Genomic DNA, 22,115 nt, shown 5'->3' with positions numbered 1-22,115 from the left:
GAAGGTACCCTCATCGAAGGAATAAAGGGAAAGTTTGCGATGATGTGTAAGGAACATATGAAGGCGAATCAAACCATTGTCTCGCGCATTTGACAGAAGGAGCAAGGGAGAAATGGATAGAATGGAGAGCACCCAAGCTAAAGAAGAAGAGAACCTAAGGATTAGAGCGGGCCAATCACTGGTAAGTGATTAGGTCTACATCAAGAATGGTTGTGCTTGGATAATCATGAGTTGATGGTTTCAAAACTTGATCCATATGCAAAGTTCCAAGAAGATGAAGTTGAAAAGTCGAGTTTAATAGTGGTTTCCTTGGATTCTTCCATTAAAGATGATAAAATACAACAAGAAGAACAATAAATCAGCCACGTTGATCTATAAACTACCATGGATATTCCACTTGACAGTTTATCACAACAAATATGATAAAATTATACTTTAAATCCAAAATCTACACTATTAGGGTTGATTTTTCCATAAATTCCTGGATTTACTAAGTTATTTTTTTGTGTATGCATGCAATATATAAAACATGGACAATAGAGAATAGGTAAAAATACAATTAGTCACAAACCATAATAACACAAATATATAATCTAAGAATCCCTTATTAGAGAAAATTTAGTTGGAAGGTGAGGCTACTCTACTCTCTCATTCACTGAATGGAAATAGATGCATGTACAAAGGAGTGAGAATAGTGGTTTGTGGACTACTATAGAGCACAGACCCTCTTTGTGTGCTCTCTCTCTCTATCCACTCTCGGCTTCTCTACTCATCTATGGAAAAAAGTGCACTCGAATAGAATGGAACCTCTTCTCCTCCTAGTGGCGCAATTATAATAAAACTCAATAGCCAACAAGTGCATAAGTTTGACTCCTTCAACTTCTAACTAGAATTACGATATTGACCCTTTTAAAGTCTTTTTCATTATGATCACATGGCTAGCCCCTTTTCCATGAGTAACGGTGCTAACTGGCATCCACTTTAATCATGGCAGTCGAAACAGGAAGGGAAAACCCCAAGTGGCATAAAGGGCAATCAAATGGGTAGCAGAAGGAACACTAAGAAGCTTCCAAAGAATGGAAGAAGTGGAAAAGGGGAAGGACAAAATTTTAGCAACTACAACACACCAATGCAACGATCCTAGCAACCATTGCAACCAATGTAACATTGATGGTCATACAAAGGCGAAATGTTACATCTAGAGCTCAACTCGAAAACCACAAGAAAGATGCTAAGAAGAAAAATTTCATGGCCACTAATTCGAGAAACTAGGTGGAAAGCATCTCAGATGTGAATAACAAGATTGTTTTTACATCAATGCAGAAGGGGGTGAATCTTAGTAGCCTTCAATTGTTGAGAAACCAATGTAGGTGTAAATTAGGATTGATTCCCCTTACTTGATAATTACTTGTGAGTATTTGTTGGCCTTTTATTACTTTATTATGTCTTCTTCATCAAGAAATTACCAAAACATAAAATGCATGAAGATCACAAGAGCACAAAGAAAATAAGATATAAGCTCCAAGCCAAGGCAAAACCCCACAAGGGGGAAAACCTAGTAAAATATTATCATCTTGTAGAATCAAATCAAAGTGAGACATCCAAGACCCAAAGACCAAGACCAAGACCTCCTCAAGCACCAATTCAACCCTCCTTTAAAACCTTCCTTCAACAAGTCAAAGTTCACAAAGTCAACGATGGACAAATCTGCTCCTGCTCAAGAATTTAGCCCTACAACTCAGATTTTTGGTCCCTACATCTCAAATGTGAAATTTGGCCTTGCAATATTTTGGTCTTCCAGTTCGTACAATTGCCCCAAAACTCGCACTTGTGGACTAGGTCAAAGAAAAAATCAGATTTTCCTTTTCTTCTTTGGTTTTCTCCTTCCTAGGCCTTCACACTCATTTTCTTCTTTTCTTACTTGGAGATCAAACTTGTTTAATGAGTGTACTAATGAGGATGAAGTATCTTCATTTATATACCCTTTTCATGTGGTTGAATAGGCCTCTCGTAAGCCAACTTCTTCTGGATGAGCTGACTTGGTCTAGGGTGTCACAAAGTCTCTTCTAGACTCAAAAATGATATTTTCTTTTGATTACAAATTGCTCGAAAGGGACTTTGACAAAATTTCTTATTGACTCAAGAAACCCTAGAAGCATGAAGAACATGCTTATCTAGAATAATAATAATAATAATAATAATAAATTGTTCTTTCTTCTTTTGCTTTCTACAAGAAGTATACATTGATATAAGTACAATATAATTATGAAACCTGAACCTAGTTACAAATTTCAACACTACCTCTTAACTAGGGAGTTGTTCATAATTATATAAGGTACAAGGATACTCAAACTGAAATATTCTCATAAGAAGAGTTGGATTGATAAGCCATCTTTAAGCATCAACATTATAACCAGCATCGTTAATCTCAAGGATATAGCTAGGCCTTGACTAACAAAATCTAACTCTCCAACAGTTTAGAATTTAGAGCACAATATTGGGAGGCATACTCATGGATACCACCATCGCCTCTTAATGCACATAACCCCATCCAAGTGTTCACTAGGTATGTCCTTTTAGAACTATTCTTATCTTGGACTTCCAATCCTCAAAGAATATTTGTCCTCTTCAAATACTTATCCGATCCTCCATTCTCCTTCCCAGTGTCTTCACTAAGACTTATGGTTGTTATTCCTAGTCTAGTGCATGACACATGGACAATATGGTGTCCCTCATCACTCCCTCTCAACCAAGGAGGAGATGTCTACAAGTCCAAGCTTGTTTCTTAAGTACTCTATCTTCTTATTCGGAAGAGACTCTGTCAATATATCTGCTTTTTGTTTGTATGTGGACATGTATTTTATCTTCACGACCCCATCCTAAACCAAACTTTGAATAAAGTGATACTTATTGTTGATATGCTTTGTCCTAGCATGAAACACTAGGTCCTCTGTCAATATTGTACAACTCTGATTGTCATAGATTATGAGAGTATGGTCCAATGGTCCTTCAAATAAATCTAATAATAGCGTCCTAAGCCAAGCAATGTCTTTAAAAACTTCACTTGTTGCAATATACTTAGCTTCAGCACTACTTAATGCAACTAAATCTTGCTTCCTACTCATCCAAGATAAAATAGAATATCCCAAGCTAAAACATCCACCAGTAGTGCTCCTTCCATCTATTTTATTGCCTCCCCAATCTAAATCTGTATAGCCCAATAATTGAATCTCATTACCTGCATATTTCATGTAGTGATGTATGGGTCCATAGAGATATCTCAAAATATGTATTATGCCTTGACTCCATTTGAAATTGACTAAGAACATTTATTGCATAACATATATCAGGCCAGGTTCTCATGAGATATATTAAGGAACCAATCATATGTTGGTAGCATGTAGGATCAACAAGGCTTGATTCTGAACTTTTTAACTTCTTCAAATTGGTAATCATCAGGGTTGTCATCAGTTTGTTGTCCATCATGCCAAACTTCTGCAATATCTTGATCACATATTTTCCTTGACCAAGATAGATTTCACCTGGTTTTTGTCATACCTCCAATCCCAAGTAGTAGTGCATAAGCCCAAGATCCTTCATGTCAAATTTGGTTTCCAACTGCTTCTTGCATTCTTGAATATGATGCTCTACACCTATAACAAGTCATCCACATATAATAGTATGATTACAGGTTCATTTTTAAACACCTTAATGTAGAGATTAGGGTCTGCAAAGCTTTTGACGAAACCAAGTCTTAGAAGATATGCATCCATCCTTGCATACCATGCTCTAGGGGCTTTCTTTAATCCATATAGAGCCTTCTTTAATCTACAGACATGTGTCTCCTTATTATGGACTTTGAATCCCTCAGGCTACTCAGTGTAAACTTCTTTATCGATATTCCCATTCAAAAATGTTGTTTTAACATCCATTTAATGAATGTTCCATCTCATAGTAGAAGCCAAAGAGATAAGTGATATGATGGTAGTATACCTAGTTGTTGGAGCAAATGTTTCTTCATAATCGATTCCTTTTTGAGAAAAGTCTCTTGCCACAAATCTTGCTTTATACTTGTCAATGCTTCCATCAACTACATGCTTGATTTTGTATATCCATTTGGAAGTGACAACAAATTTGTCCTTAGGTCTAGGAACAATTTCCCATACATCATTTTTCATTATAGACTGGTACTCTTCCTGCATTGCATTCCTCCATTCTTGATGTTCGATTGCCTTCTCATACGTGGTAGGTTCTGCTTCAATAAGTTTTGTTATGTAAGCTACATATCTTGAATATATTTTAGGCTTCTTGCTTTCTCTGAAACTCCCCTTTGTTGTTGCATGTCCTTCGGCTTCTTGTAGAGTTGTCCTCAACCAAGTTGGCATCTTACGAGTCTCTAGAATGATGATTTGTTGCACAGGTTCACTCAGTCCTTCAACTTCTTCAAGATTAGTAGTAGGATCTTGAGGATTGTCATGCCTTGAGAGTTCTTCAAAGATGGGTTCTTCCTCTTCATCATAATCAATAGGAATGTCTTTGGACTTCTTGTATGCAATGCTTTCATCAAAGATAACATCTCTACTTACTTCAATTCTTCGTTCTTCCTTGATGTAGATTCTATAAGCTTTTGATGAAGAACTATAACCAACAAAGATGCCTTTCATACTTGCAAGATCTAATTTCTTTCTTTTGTCCTTGGGAATGTGAATGTATACGGGACATCCAAATATTCAAAGATGAACAACACTTGGATTCTTTCCTATGAAAGCTTCTTCTAAGATCATTGAGAATTCTACGAGGGCTTCAATTTTGTATATATACGACTATTACAATTGCTTCTCCCATAAAAATTTAGGTAGGCCTTGGTCATGTAGCATGGCTCTAACACATTCTTCAATTGATCAGTTCTTCCTTTCTGCCACACCATTTTGTTGAGGATTGTGGGGAACTATTAGCTCCCTCTTAAACTGATTCCTTGCAAAAAGCCACAAGTTCCTTGGAAATGTATTCTCCACCATTATCAAATCTTACAGTTTTTATCTTCCTTTTTGTAAGATTTTATACTTTTGCCTTGAACTCTTGAAATTTCTCAAACACTTTGTCCTTAGACTTGATAAGATATATCCATGTCTTCCTAAAGTTATCATCAATGAATGTCACATAGTATTGATGACCCCCAAGAGACTTTTTTGCTATGGATCCACAAACATCGGAATGTATGAGATCCAAAATCTCCTTGGATCTAGTGTCACTGCTTGCAAAGGGTATCTTCACATTCTTACCAATATCACATCCCTTATAGACTCCTTCATGTTCTTCGTTTAGTTTGGGGATACCAATAACCATATGATTCAAATATGGAAATGTCTTATAATGAAGGTGACCATACCTTCTAAGCCATCAACAGTTAATTTTTAGATGTACTAAAGCTTGAGAAGGTGTTAGAAGCCTATATAACCTCCCCTCACGAATCCCGATATTCTTAGCTTATTCAATACTAAAACCCTTACCCGATACTATAACTTTTCCATCAACAAAAACAACATTATCACCTTTATCGTCTAGACAAGAAATAGAAAGAAAACTTTTCTTCAAACCTAGAACAAAGAGTATATTGTTGATATGAATGCTTCCACCAGTTTCCAACTCCAAAGAAGAAGATCTAATTCCTTTGACTAAGTAGATTTTCTTGTCTCCAAGTTCAAATGAATGAGAAGAGCTTCCTTTTGATAAGGTTTGGGGTTGACTGCATTCCCCTGTCATATGTCTTGAAGTTGCATTGTCAATTACCCATATACTATCATCTTCAAAAAGTACCTTTCTTCATGTAGCTTACCATTGAAGAGGGAGAAAGAGAGAACTACTTCAAGAGAGACTACTAACCAAAATGCTAAGATTTGACCTCCAAACTTCCTAACTTCACTTTAGCTCTCATATCATGTTGAGAAACCAATGTAGATTTAGAATAGGATTGATTCCTCTTACTTGATAATTACTTGTGAATATTTGTTGCCCTTTTATTACTTTATTTTGTATTCTTCATCAAGCAATTACCAAAACATAAAATGCATAAAGATCACAAGAGCACAAAGAACACAAGATATAGGCTCCAAGCCAGGGCAAAACCCCACAAGGGGGAAAACCCAGTCAAATCTTCTCTTCTTATAGAATCAAATCAAAGTGAGACATCCAAGACCCAAAGACCAAGACCAAGACCTCCTCAAGCACCAAGTCAACCCTCCTTTAAAACCTTCCTTCAACAAGTCAAAGTTCACAAAGTCAACGATGGTCAAATCTACATCTGCTTAAGAATTTAGCCCTGCAATTTTTTGACCATGCAGTTTGTGCAATTGCGCCAGAAACTTGCACATGTGGACTAGGTAAAAAAATCATTTTTTCCTTTTCTTCTTTGGTTTTATCCTTCTTCCTTGGCCTTCATACTCCTTTTCTTCTTTTCTTGCTAAACATTGGGTTGTATAGTGATTCCATTATTAAAGAAAATGAGGTGAAAAAGCAATTGTAGCAACTGCTAGAACAAGTTGTCATTCGACCAAGTACCTTACCATGTGGGTCACCCATCATAATTGTGCCAAAGAAGGATAGGACTTAGCGGATGTGTATTGAATACAGGGAGTTAAACAAAACTACGGTCAAGAACAGGTACCCCTCGCCAAGAGTAGATGATTTATGGGACCATTTGTAGCAAGCAAAATACTTCCCCAACTTGGACTTAAAGTCAAGGTATCATCAGGTTCGAGTTAGAGAAGAAGATAGTTGGAAGACTACCATCAAAACCAAAGAAGCTTTTTATGAGTGTTAGTTATGTCGTTTGCCCTGTGCAATGCACTAGTTATGTTCATGAGATTAATGGTTGACACATTGTGCCTTTTTATAAATTCATTTGTTATTTTTTATTTGGATGATATATTGGTATATAGTGCTACATGGGAGGAGCACATTTCACATTTGATGCAACTGTTGGACACATTGAAGAAGTACTAGCCATTAAGAAAGCTAAAAAAATGTGCATTTGCACAGTAGTTTTTGGTGTTTTTAATATGTCATTGGTGGAGAATAATTGAAGATAGATCCTACCAAGATGGAGGCCATCATGAAGTGGTTGGTGCCTACCAACGTTTCTTAGGTCAAAAATTTCATTGGAGAAGCACAATACTTAAGGAAATTCATAGCCTTATTTTCAACAATAGCAACCACTCCACACCATAACAAGTTAGCAAAGGGCCTTTGAGGAGGTCAAGAAGAAATTTAGTCAAGTATCAGTTATGGCACTATCGACTTGCAGTAGCCTTTCAAAGTGGAGACAAATGCAAGTGGATATGATATGGGAGCATTGTTGATGCAAGGACGAAGGCTTTTATGCTATCATTATGAAATATTTCATGGGGTGATTCTCAAATACCCTACTTATGACAAGGAGCTCTATGCCCTAGTACATGTTATCAAAAAGTGGAAACATTTTCTAATGGGAAAGGAGATAGCAATCCACACAATTCACCAGCCACTACAATACCTGCAAGCCCAGAGTAAGCTACAACAAACCAAGCATTACAAGTGGTTGGGTTTTTACGAAAATTTCATTTAGTGATCAAGTATAAGGAGAGAAACACAAACAAGTTGGCTAACATGCTTTCAAGGCCACCCACATCAAAGATCACAGTTATGTTATAACCAAGCCACTAGAGCATTTTGTTCCATAGATGAGCAAAGTAGTTGAGTGGATAGATAGAGAGCAAACAAAGAGGGTTTGTGTTTTGTAGCATCCCATAGGCCACAAATCTCACTTGTTTGTACTTGCATCCATTTCCATTCAGAGAAAGAGAGAGCAAAGTAGTCTCACCTTCCAACTGGGTTTTCTCCCATAAGGGTTTCCCGAATCATATCTTGGTGTTATTATGGTTTATGAGTGATTGTATTTTTACCTTTTCTCTATTTTCCACATTTTATATATTGCATGCATAAGCAAAACAACAGTAACATAATAAAACTAGGAATGTAAGGAAAAATTAACCCTCATAGTATAGATTTCAAATTTTCAATATAATTTTATCAAATTTGTTGTGAGGTATAATGGAATACCATGACACTTGATCTTTCATATTATAACAAAGCACTTTATGGATCATACTACCAAACTTGCAGCAACCCTTCAAGGTGGAGATAGATGAGAGTGGGTATGCTATGGAAGTAATCTTGATGCATGGAGGAAGGCTTGTATGCTTCCATTCTATAGTATTTCATGGGGAGGTTCTCAACTACCCTACCTATGACAAGGAGCTCTATGCCCTCATACAAGTTCTCAAAAAGTGGAGACACTATCTACTAGGAAAGGAAATTATAATCCACAAAAAACACCAACCACTATAGTACCTACAGGATCCATAGTAAGCTACTAAACACAAAATGGAACAAAATGCACTCTAATAGAATGGAACCCCTTTTCCTCCTAGTGACCCAGTTATAACATAGCTTGATAGCCAACTAGTGGTTAATTTTGACTCGTTCAACTATTAACTAGAGTTACAATATTGACCCTTCTAGAATCTTGTCCATCATGATTACATGACTAGCCCCTATTCCTCCTAGTGGCCCAGTTATAACATAGCTTGATAGCCAACTAGTGGTTAATTTTGACTCATTCAACTATTAACTAGAGTTACAATATTGACCCTTCTAGAGTCTTGTCCATCATGATCACATGACTAGCCCCTTTTCCATGAGTAATGGGATTGATGTGGCATCCTCTGGAACCATGGTGGTCAAAACAGAGAGGTCAACTTTCAAGTGGCATAACTTTTGCATTTGAACTCGGTTTGAGGTCTTTGTTGCACTAGTAGAAAGGTATATAAGTGTAGAACAACCACAAGGGGACTTGCGAAAACGAAAGATTTTGGACCCCAAAAAAACTTCATTAAATGCTTCAAACTGCCTCCCAAAGGTTAAACCCCCAATTCACCAAACTAGGACCCATTGATAAAATGGTCCTATGAGTTGATTCCTCCAATTTTTCCACTAGGAAAGCATCAAGATGGATGACAAATAATATAATGATCCAATCCATATCATATCCAAAATTGGATCAACAAGAGACCTAGTGAATATCCACACAAGGATTAAAGAACAATCCAATCAAATGCCATTATAGCAAGAAAAAATATCCCCGCAAGGATTCAAGAACAATCCAATCAAATGCCATTATAGCATGAACAAATATCCCCACAAGGATTCAAGAACAATCCAATCAAATGCCATTATAGCAAGAACAATCTTTAGTCCAACTAAAAGTTGATCTCTTTCACAATTTGCCACTCATATTGCATTCAGATTTTATTTTTCAATAATATCCTCTACCTAATCATTGTTTAGATATCACTGTTAAACATGATCCAATTGAGTTGAGGATAATGGAGGTGTTACAATAGGCAGATTCTAAGAGTTTTGACTCTTATACTTTCATGTTCAATACTATTGAAGAACCATGTTCCATGTTCCAAACAACAACCTTCATAAATTTGTTCAATAGCAAATACATCATGACATCTTTCTAACTTATGAGATTTCATGATTGATTGCACCAGAGGGTTGACTATGTTGTTCTTTCTCATCTCATCAATCACTTGGCTGCATGGTTACATTGATCATGTGAGTATAATTATGGCAGCTTTGACAAACCTCCAAAATAAGAGTTCTTGAATCTGATTTAAGAAATTTAGAGAGAGAGAGAATAATGAAAATTTGGGTTTACAAGTAGTAGTTTTCACCAATATTTGCATTCAAATTTTGTTTCTATGCTTTAGAACAGAAAACAAGGTCTTTTATTTTGCAAATTTCCCTTTTTCCAGCTGAATTCGTGTCCTAATTTAAATTGTTAGCCCTTTTTCTTGTTTTGCATTAGTATACTCTTGTTTCCTTGCATAATAAAAAGTCTCTTAAGAGGTTGGTCTATTATTTCCTTGCATGCATGCATTATTAGTTTATTGTCCATCATTAGATTGTCTAATTCAAAGTATGAGTATCATGTCACCAATTCATCTGATATTTCCTCATGCTTTTGTCTAGGTCACCCTTGAATGAGGACGTCATCATTTCCATCATGTGATAATTGTGGTTGATAGGTGGGTAGTGTTGAAGAGACAATAGGATGAGTCTTGAGTCATATTATTGTCTTGTCTCTTCAATTTGTATTGAGGCAAAACTCCTCATCTAGCCTTTGGGATATGGCACCATTTTTTCTATTTCTAGATTTTCGTTTCATGTTGAAGGAAAGGTTTTCATCATTGCCTTCCTCTTAGCGGATCATTCCACATCGACTTTTGCACATTATCTAAGAAGTGATCCAAAAGCTTAAGAATTGTGATGGTCATTAGCCTCATTGGTGGTCATCTTGCATTCACCAAGGTTGATCATCATTGGGTCTTGGTTGAATGAGCATTGTCAATGTTCATTTTCAATAGATCATTCACACATGCAAGTTGTGCTTGTACCTTTGGGCCCATCAGCCTCATTGGAGGGTTCTTTCGCACCTAGCAGGTCTTTGGCAAGTATTTTCCTCATTGACATCTGACTAGGTGGCTCTCTCCCATGTGTCGACTTCAATGCATTTTCCAATGGGAGAAGTGTACATGATGATGGATCGTAGGTAGCAATTCCAAATGGGCGTGTATGGGTAAGTCCTTTCAATCAATCAATCGAGGCACCATGCATATTAACTCCATTGCCCAGTGGATAGGCATAGTGGTCTACAAATTGGATTTTCACAGGGATCATCATCTATAGCTACAAGTGTAGATATTTTGAGGTTTTCAACATCCCTCAAGGGGATCTCCTCCCCTTGAGTAGCTAATGTTAAGCCTCAAAAATTTCCCCTTAAAAATTGGAGGGTTAAGAGCTAGCTCTCATTGGATTAGTGTTCAAAGTCGGCTTTCAAAGTTTTTTATTAGAGTCACCTTCCACACAGGTCAAAGATGGTTCTCATAGAGATTAGGTGTAGGAATTTTGTGATTTGAGCCCCAGTTCAAAGTTAGAGACATTTCAGAGCCACTTTCATTAGTTCTGAAGGACACTATTTATTTTAGCAATTAGATTTCAAAGGCTTGCATGTCAAAGGTGATGGCATAATTCAGTGTCTTGTGAGCTCACAACTCTGATAAGCTATTTTTGGGAAACAAGCGAAACACTATTGTTTTTAGCAATTGAAGTTACAAAGCTCACATGGTAATTCTAAGCACATATTCATGCTCTTTGTAGAAAATTGAATCCAACAAACCTAATTTCATTGACATGAAAGGACCAATTTTCAGGTGTGCTACATTTAGCAAGGTTCCCTTAGCAATTCCAAATATTTAAGGGGATTGCTATTTTTGCTATGTTTATTTATAGCAAGTGGTCACCATTTAGGGTGACAAATGGATGCACTATGTGGCAGTGACATGGAAGCCACATAGTAGTGATGTTGCACATGTGCCATCTCATCTCAGTGCGCCTTGTTGGACTGGAGTTGACCCAACCTCACTCTAGTTCAATTCACTTCACTTCACTCCAGTTGAATGCGCATGAGTTTGCATGAGGTTGCCTTGTTGAGTTATACTTAGTTAAGTGGAGAAAGTTCATGGCTCATGTCCACTTCACTCCACCTCATTCATAACACATGGAGAGTTGAGTTAGAACACATGGACCTTTCTCTCTCTCTCTATTCACTCCAGTTCATGGAAGAAAACACATGAAGTCACTTCTCTTCTCTACACTTCACTCAAAGCACAAGGGAGAGTTTGATTTGGACTTGTTTAAGTTCACTATACTCTTCATCACTTCTAACAAGGCACATGAGAACTTCTCCACTTCCACTCAGTTCACCACAAGTTAACCAAGGCATATTGCATGAGAGAGATGTCTCCTTTAAGATGAGGAGAGTTCTATAAAGAGGTCGAATGGCCATTGTTTGGAATAGTTTTCTTGAGAGTAGTCAACAGAGATTCTTTTCCAACATTTCTTTCTTCTTTTCTCTCTATCTATACTCTTTGCAGGGCACTTTAATCACGATCTATCTTGCATCTTTTCTCTATGATGTAACCAATCTTTTGGTGAATAAAAAGATAGAGTTTGACCATGCTATTCTTCTAGCTTCTTAGCTCATGGTGATGATATTTCATATTATATGCAATGATATAGATAGTTTTGCCTCTACATTCATTAGTTCTAAAGGACACTACTATTTTTAGCAATTAGATTTCAAAGGCTTGCATGTCAGAGGTGATGGCATATTTCAATTGCTTGTGAGCTCACAACTCTGATGAGCTATTTTTGGGCAACATGCGAAACACTACTATTTTTAGCAATTGACGTTACAGAGCTCACATGGTGATTCTAAGCACATATTCAAACTCTTTGTAGAAAATTGAATTCGACAAGCCTAATTTCATTGACATGAAAGGACCTATTTTTAGGTGTGCTACATTTAGCAAGGTTCCCTTAGCAATTCCAAATATTTAAGGAGATTACTATTTTTGCTATGTTTATTTAGAACAAGTGGTCACCATGTAGGGTGAAAAATGGATGCACTATGTGGTAGTGACAAGGAAGCCACATAGTAGTGATATTGCCCATGTGCCATCTCATCTTAGTGCGCCTTGTTGGACTTGAGTTGGCCCGACTTCACTCTAGTTGAATTCACTTCACTTCACTCCAGTTGAATGCGCATGAGTTTGCATGAGGTTGCCTTGTTGAATTATACTTGGTTAAGTGGTGAAGGTTTGTGGCTCATGTCCACTTCACTCCACCTCACTCAAAACACATGGGGAGTTGAATTAGAACACATGGACCTCTCTCTCTCTCTCTCTATTCACTCCACTTCATGGAAGAAAACACATGAGGTCACTTCTCTTCGCTCCACTTCACTCAAGGCACAAGGGAGAGTTTGACTTGGACTTGTTTAAGTTCACTCCACTCTTCATCACTTCTAAAAAGGCACATGAGAACTCAATTCACCACAAGTTAACCAAGGCATATTGCATGAGAGAGAAGTCTCCTTCAAGATGAGGAGAGTTCTATAAAGAGATTGAATGACCATTGTTTGACATAGTTTTCTTGAGAGTAGTCAACAGAGATTCTTCTCCAACATTGTTTTCTTCTTTTCTCTCTATCTATACTCTTTGCGGGGCACTTTAATCATGATGTAACCAATCTTTTGGCAAATAAAAGGACAGAGTTTGACCATGCTATTCTTCTAGCTTCTCAGCTCATGGAGATGATATTTCATGTTTTATGCAGTGATATAGATAGTTTTGCCTCTAGATTCATTTATATCACATTCTCTTCTTTCTTTCTTTCACATTTTATTGATTACTAATTAAAATTCTCACATTTATTTCTAATTAACCAACCATTTTTATCCTTGGGTGTATCATTGCATGCCAAGGACCCATATTATGTGCCAATTTCCTATGCTAATTTGCAAAGTTTTAGATGATTTTCAGTGCATGACAAGCTAGGGACACCCCCTTGAAATTGGCAACCACCAATCCACACAAAGAGGCAATCAGCTAGTGACCTTTGGGCTGATTTTCCTACTAGTTATCACTTCATTTTTGTGCTACAAGTCAATGTTTTCTTGTGGTGCAAATTTGTGTGCTCACAAGCCTATGGCTTGTAGAATAGTGTAAGATCCATATCAAATAGGGTTTGATCATGTGGTATTGTTGTTTTAGAACCTTTTCATGTAGATGTAATCAAAAATTTTCACTTATTTGGAAATGATGCAAAACTTGATGTCAAACCTTCAAGAGCTTTGCATTTTCCCTGTTTTTAAATCAAGATAGCATTTCATCGATTATGAGGAGACATTCACTCCAATCACACGTTATTCATCCATCATGGTGATTCTGGCACTTCAACTCAGATGGGGTCGAAGATCCACCAAATGGACGTGAAGACAACATTCCTCTATAGGGTGGTTGAGGAAGAGATTTATATGGAGCAGCCAAAGAGATTTGAGACCTTCAGCAAAGGCACTCATGTTTATTTGTTGAAGAGATCTCTTTACGAGCTCAAGCATGCTCCGAGAGCATGGTACACTCACATTGATAGCTACCTTCAGGGATTGGCCTTCACTAAGAGTGAGGCGGATGCCAACCTATACTCTATCACGGTTGGAGAGATTTTGCTCATTCTAGTGTTGTATGTTATGATCTTATTTTGACTGGGGCAGGTAGCTTGATTGAATACTACAAGGCAGAACTTGCAAGGGATGATTCAATATTGCAAGGCTGAATTTGCAACTAATGATTCAATATTGCAAGGCGGAACTTGCAAGGGATTTTGAGATGAAGGATATAAGGCTTATGTACTATTTCCTCAAGCTAGAGGTATGGCAAGGTGAAGCGGAAATATTCTTGGGGTAGGGGAAGTACACTACAAAGATCCTCAGGAGGTTTCATATGCAAGATTGCAAGCCCATGACCGCACCTCTAGTTACAAGCTAGAGGAAAGGTGGGCGCTAGCGGAGCAGAGCAAGTATATGCTACACTATACACGCAACTTATCGAGTCGTTGATGTACTTAGTCAACACATAGTCTAACATATGTTTTGCAGTGAACCAGTTGAGCCAGTTCATGATGGATCCTACCAGAGTTCATTGGGTTGTTGCGAAGCATGTTTTGAGGTATCTCAGAGGCACAACAGATTATGGATTATGATACAGACATGTTGATGGAGTGAGGCTTGAGGGCTTCACAGGATGTGAATAGGGCAAGGAGTTCCACATATCAAAACAGTACTTCAAGTTGCATCTTCACCATTGGGTCAACAGTGGCTTCCTGGTTCAGTATGAAGTAGAGATCAGTTGCACTCAGTTCAGCAGAGGCTGAGTACATGGTTGCTAGTTTGGTAGCATGTGAAGTTATCTAGATAAGGAAGTTTCTTGTAGGACTTTTCAAGCAAGGGATGGAGCCCACTGTGATACACTATGACAATCAGAGTTGCATTAAGCTTATGAGAATCCAATGTTTCATGGTTACTCCAACCATATCGAGATCAGGTATCATCATCTCAGAGATATGTGGAAAAATGGATAGTGAAGCTATTGTACATTGCAACAGTGGAGTAGACAGCAGATATCATGACTGAGGCATTAGCAGGAGGCAATTTCGTTTATTTCAGAGATAAATTGGGAGTTGTACAAAAGCCCTTCCACACTAAGAGGCAATGTTGAAAATGTAGCAATGAAAGGTATTTGGCTTGTGCCTTAGCTAGTGAAGACCATGAATTTGTCTTTCTCTAGCATGAGTTCATGAGATAGAATTCAATATCGATGAGTTGATTTCCAGTTTACTAGTATGGTCATCACATTTCCATGTGTAGAATTGGAGCTTCAATTAAGTGGAGTCTTCTTCAGTTAGACTACACAATTTTAAAAACTAGTCTGGTCTAACCAAAAAAATTGGTCAAACCAGTCGATTAGCTCCCAAAGATATCAAACCGAACCAAGAAATCTAATTTGTTGGTTAGTCAAGACCAATTAGGTACCAAATTGGTTGATTTTGGTATCTAACTAGTCATTTTTTTACAAAATCAGCTGGTTAGGACCGATTAGGTACCAAACTGGTAGGTTAGGATAGGTTAGGTACCAAACTGGCCAGTTAGGACAGGTTAGGTACTAAACCAGCCGATTTTAGTACCAAACTAGCTGATTGGGTACCTAACCAATCCTAACTAGCCAGTTTGGTACCTAACAGTCCTAACCAACCAGTTTGGTACCTAACCTATCCTAACTGATTAATTTTGCAAAAACTAAACAGCCAGTTAGGAAGCCACATGGTTGGGAATGTTGATGGGACTCTCAAGTTGTTTTTGGAGGTGGTTTTTAGTAAACCATGGTAGGTTCCCTCCTAAATTTGGCCCCCTAGGCTTATAAAAGGATGCCGAAGGTCCTATTTACCTAACACATTTAATTTCTAGTGTTTGTGAGCATATGAGAGCTTGGACAGTTTTGCAATGACATTAAGTTTTGAAGCGACATCAACAAGTTTGGAGGTTTTGTCATCTTGGAGTTGGTTTAGAGCTGTCTAGTGGAATTGGGGATGTTGATCCCAACGTAGATCTGGTTGTTGAACTAGGGGTTGAAGGAAGTGAACCACCAAGATTGAGCATGACACATGGTGGCTTGTGAGGGAAGCAGTAGTCATGCAACTTGGCGAACTCGTGCTTCTAGTTCTACTAGGCCTAGTGTTGTTGTTCATGCTACTACTAGTACTACTATTGAGGTTGGAGAGGAGTCTGAGAAGTCCTCAAACTCTGAGCTAAATGATGCTTGTGTAGTTGTTGGTGATGATCCCATGTGTAGTAGTGGTGACAAGTGAGATGAGTGATCATGTTGATTAGTTAGAGCCTCATTGTAGCATTGTTTTGGACTCTAGAGGCCATTTAGAGCCTCACTGGTTATGTATTTTGTCAATGATATTGCACTCAGTGTCATTTTCATATATGCACCTTTACATGGTATATGGATGAGAAAACTTTTGATATTTTGTCTCTAAGGAGATAAAGATTCACAGAGCAAGTCAAGGCTATTTAGAAAGGGAACAATTGTGTGCAGGGCCAAGATCAAGCAGTGATCAAGGTAGGACGAGATCAATTGTAGAAGCTAAGATTAGAAAAAAGCAACCTATCTCTTTCTTAAATACAAATTGTTGGTTGCAGTAGCAGTGCAAATTGCAATGGATCCATTTTCTCAAGAATAATCAATAAAATACCACAACAAAGAAAGCAGGTTTTCCCTTTTGGGTTTCTTGGATAAAACAAGCATGTCAATTTTGTGTGCATGTGTTTTTATCTCTAGTGTTTTTCAGCTGCTTATAGATTGTTAAGAGACTCTGTATCTTGGTGAAAGTAAATTTGGTTTCAGTTTTCAGTTGCCTTGTTTTCAATAATTCATCTAAGTAGTTGCAGAATTTCAAGAAAATTAACAAACCTGAAAAAACCAAACCAAAAAACCAGTTGACCATAAAATACATAAATATACAAATTTTGAAAAAAGCACATATTCATGTGAATCCAAACCATTGTACACAACTATGCAAACTTTCTCATATATATAGCTAGTAAGGGTGCATATAACCAAAATAGCACCGAGTGCAATCCATCTCTGAACCATAAAATACATCAACAAAGAGCTTCTAGATGGCCTCTAGAGTCCAAAAAACAATCATGTTATAACAAATACCTACATATCATCAAAATCATTGCCTTTATTAGGATCCTCAACGTCGGTATCACCCTCTAAGCATTAAAATAAGATAGAAAAAGCTTAACACGTCAAATCAAAATTTTGCTTGAGTGATGCGTGGTACATTTTTACTAGGGTTGTGACAAAGGAGTTCAACAATAAATGCAACCAAAATCGAGGTACATAGAGGGCTTGGTGCTCTTGATTAAGTGTCAGTTCCATACACTCATACATGACGAACTCCAATGGAAACGTTGCAATCCCCCCAATCCTAATATCCTAAAAATTGTTATGTCTGTTGTATTTTGAGTGGGATCTAAAATTCTACTTTCTCTATACGAAATCCAATGAAGTTGGAACAACTCTCAAAAATTCTGAAATAATTAATGGTAATGTTAAAAAATTAAGTATAAGTGATAGATTTAACATTACCATTAATTGCATAGCATTAGTGAGACCTTAAAAGTTGAATATTAGGCTACCTCGCTCATAAATTATTGCTTTCTTTTAAAAAAGTTTCATTCCAAGGTTCCATAGTCACATTGTACAAAACCAGCTAGTTTGGTGGAAAAAGGTCGGTCAGGTACTAAACTGGCCTTTTCCAATCCCTAGCAGTGGTTCAGACATGCTTTTTCTTGAAAACGGTCAGACCCGCCAGTTTAGTCTAGCCTAGTCTAGTTATTATAACATTGTTTAGCATTGTAATTGAAGAAGATAAGGGTTGTTTTACTGCTCAAAATAAGAGTTTTCAGTTCTGGTTTATGCATGATAAAATTTTCCTAAAGGGCTGAAACTTACCAAGAACACTTCGATATCTTTTTTTCTCTGGGATTGCCTAGAAAATTGGGGCATTAAGAATTCAAAATACTGTCCATTGCCACTGCTGTTTTATTTTGTATATCATAACAGCCCTGAGGCAAAGAAATAACTGTGCAACTTTAGTCGAGTTTGGGAAATGAGAATGCAAGCTTTTAATGAGAGGAATTAAGCATTCAACATAGGATCCTTGATGAAGTTGTCCCAGTAAATTGTATCCACCGAAAATAATTTTCTATATCAAATATCAAGGTGTGCCTGGGAGATATGAGAGATTTTGTTCATGTCAATGTCAAGCATTGGGAATTAATGTGAACCAATTAAAAAGGATTGGCAAACTAGTACCTTTGTTGCAAGTTCTTTTCTTAGATTTTAGAACAAATTTAAGTTTACATTTTTCTAAAATTGGGTTTTATATTTTTTTTAGATGAATCATTACAAGTGCAAATAACCCATAAATGCACAACTCATTTAGCAGCTTGGAACATCAAGGTTAGGAAGTTTCCATTTTGGTGTTTGATATTATGAATATTTTTTTTAGTGTAAATACATACTGTTGTACACGTGTTCCCAAATACCATCAATCACCCATACTCTTAAAGGATTGAGATGGTTGCTTTCAAATATTTCCGCTCTTATTCTCTTTCTTCTTTCAGATAAGTCCCTAAGCCAAAACAAATGCAGCTTAGGATGTAACATGCTTCAACCAACTCAGGACTGATTTCATCTCTGCTTTGGGAAAGAGAGGCACCTGAGGGAATTTTGGTGCAACTAAAACAACCATGCCTTTCTCATGACACGTCTTGATTACTTTTCTTTTTCTTTGATTGATAAATGACCCCTTGATAACAAAGTGGCCTACCTTTGGCTTAGGGGTCACAACAGATGGGTATCTATTATGCCAAATTCACCCAGGACATGCACAACATCCGTAAGCCATCAAGGTCACTGAGACTTCCAAATGGTCACAGATGCAGTATCTAGCTCTGCCGGTGGCACGAAAGCGGCAACATCTATACCCCCAATGTCTAAGCACTGAAAGTTCTTGAATTGACCACTATACGCCTGATGATTATTTTGTTTATGGATTGGGGTACAAAAAATAGCATACGGCTAAGCTATGTTCAAGAAACTGAGCTCATAAATCAATTGGGTTTACTTGGACTAAATGTCTCTTCTCAAGATAACATTCTTGATATTTGAATGGTAAATAAATAAAGTGTAGATAATGCAAATAAAGTAGAAAAGAGAAAAATATATTCGACGTGTTCTAGCACCTCAAATAAAATATTATGGAGCTAACGTTATGCATAACTATCAGAGGATTAATTTTAGGAACATTATCATTTTCAATTTCCTTTATCACTGATTAAGGAAATCAAGTTTATATCGACAAATGATGTTTTGCGAGCCCCTTAAAAGCAAGGGCCCTCTCTCAAATATAAACTTATTTGAGGTTTTGCACACCTAAGTTTTCAATTTTCAACAAAATACATTTGTCGAGCCCCTTGAAAGCAAGGGCACTCTCTCAAATATAAACTTATTTGAGGTTTTGCACACCTAAGTTTTCAATTTTCAACAAAATCCAAGCAGATAACCAATTACAAAAAATTTATTTGGAACACCATAAAAGAACCCTGCTAAATAAATAAATAAATGGTAAATAAATAAACTGTAGATAATGCAACAGTCACAGATCAGCATTCCCTTTGATGTAATAAAAATAAAGTAGAAAGATTGGATAAAATATATTCCACGTGTTCCAGCCACTCAAATAAAATATTTTGGAGTCAGTGTTGTGCATGAGTATCTTAGGGATAAATTCAAGAACATTATCATTTTTAATTTCCTTTATCACTGAATAACAAAATCAAATTTACATCTACAAATGACATTTTGCGAGCCCCTTGAAAACAAGAGTACTCTCTGAAATATAAAAATATTTGTGATACTGTACACCTAACTTTTCAATTTTCAACAAAATCCAAACAGGATAACCAATTGCAAAAATAATTTATTGGAACAACATAAAAGAAGAACCCTGCCAAATTTTCAATTTTCTACAAAAGCCAAAGAGGAACCAATTACAAAAATACTTCATTGAAACAACATAAAAGAAGAACCCTGATAAATATGTTATAGCTTTGTAGTTATCCTTTGCGTATTTAAAAGGATAAACGAGTCTTCAAAGATGTCCAGTGCATTGCCCATTTTAGAAGATAATAAAAATTCAAAGCGCCTTTAGGGAAATTTTATTAACTCTCGTATGTTTAGGGCCAATGAGCTTCACTTTCAATCTTGCTTAAAGTGAAAAAAATTCGATATACGTCGTGGCCTAAAATCATGGTGTGGGTTTATTGACAACCATCATGGCCTAAAAGTACAGTTTAAGGTTATTGACAACCATCATGGCCTAAAAGTAGGGCTTAGGATATATAGGCATACATAAAGATCTGAGGTTAGGGTTAGGGTTAGATCCTTCATGCAAGAATGGATTTTAGCGCAAACCCTGATTTTCCCCTCCGAACCTGCCATACCAAAATAACTATCTCTGAGAAACCCCAAATCCAAAACCCTGAAATCCCTAGAACAGCTACAGTTTATAGCAAATCAAATGCAATTACTGAGAAAATATAAAACAAAAACCATCTGACCTCGATAACCGATACACCTACAGTAGCGGTCTTCAAGAGGTCAAAATGCTTGTGGCCTCTACAGAGTAAATACTGAAATCCTTTTTATCTACGGACTTTGCATTTTTTATAAACTCTATCGATACAATTTGCTCTACTCTGCATCGCTCGGTGAAATCATTGAATTGGACTCCTCGCAAGAAATCACTGTATAAACTCAAAACCTGCCTTTGCATTCCCGAGAGCCTTTGCGCATGCACCATCAATGACAGATTCTATAAATGAAGTGGCTAAGGCTAGAAGCTCTGTAAAACCAGCCACGTACCAAGATTTCATTAAAGCGGAGGGAGGCATTGGGATGCCTTGTCAGCGAGACAGGCGAGATCACTTATGAGCTTAATGGTTAAATACACAGTTCTAATGGTTAAATACACAGTTCTAATTCATTGATATAGGTCATTTTGTAATGTATTTTTTAAGCTCATATATTATTAAAAAAGTCATTATATTTCTAATTATTTGATAAAGGATAAATTATTTTTTAAGACAATAAAGGATTAATTATTTTTTAATAATTTTATATATTAATTAAATTTTATTTATTAAACCTCTAATCGGGGTTTCCATATAGTAGAGGGACACATTAATCGTCCTTATGATTAATGGTCTAAAGCATGTATTAGGAGGGAACGACAGCGCCTCACTATTGCTTCTTTGTTTATTCCTATAGAGAATGTTAAGAATGTTAAAAGCATGGGTAACTAAAGATAGAAGCACTAGTTACAACATCCCTTCGCAGTCACTATGGTGAGGGAGTGTGGTAGACCTCATCGAGGAAGTAGAGGCAAAGGCAGGTCATTTCTCCCTCTTTAACACATCTAGGGCACTGAACAATTTGATGATAATATCCCCCATTGCTATCGACACCTAGTTGTCGACCTAGAGGCCAAGGAGATGGGCATCACCAGCAATAACGTGTGGTCTCCACAATTTGTTGGGTCGCCACCTCATAGACCAGGAAGATGCTACTATGGTGTTTGAGGGCATGTTTGGGACCTATACTTCCACATTTTTCGTACCCAGGTTGGGCTATGAGCCATCGTTGGTGCTCTAGTGCTCTACAGCTTCAACTCTAGCATACTTCCTCATCTACAAGCAGCTCCTCTTCATAGAGCCTTGTGGATTCTACCTCGTGAGACACCAAGCCCTATAGGCAGCATATGCGTCACACTGAGGGCCAATCCTCGTCTAGGCTTTGATAGCAGTGCAAATACCATGGGCAACATTCATGTGGATCTTGGAATGTCTAGCAGTAAGGAATCTCAAACCAATGCCCCAAGTGGCATCACCCATCCTTTGCCTCCAATGCACCAACCGCCAACTAAGCACTCTATGTCTGCAATGCATTATTTGCCAGTTGGGAACCCTT

At 37.2% G+C, this 22,115-nt stretch overlaps 1 long non-coding RNA gene across 1 annotated transcript; it reads right to left on the bottom strand.

Moving 5' to 3' along the window:
- Nucleotides 1–20,083: 20,083 nt before the first annotated feature.
- Nucleotides 20,084–21,102, bottom strand: LOC149255278 (uncharacterized). Its single transcript, XR_016266347.1, has 2 exons — nucleotides 20,708–21,102; nucleotides 20,084–20,581 (listed from the first exon to the last, which is right to left on the bottom strand). It is a non-coding gene; the product is annotated as an uncharacterized LOC149255278 (long non-coding RNA).
- Nucleotides 21,103–22,115: the final 1,013 nt, after the last annotated feature.

Source organism: Pinus tabuliformis, chromosome 7 (assembly GCF_031772625.1).
Source record: "Pinus tabuliformis cultivar Carrire ecotype Pingquan chromosome 7, CPIR1, whole genome shotgun sequence".
Taxonomy (NCBI): domain Eukaryota; kingdom Viridiplantae; phylum Streptophyta; class Pinopsida; order Pinales; family Pinaceae; genus Pinus; species Pinus tabuliformis.
This window is presented reverse-complemented; position numbering and strand designations above follow the sequence as displayed.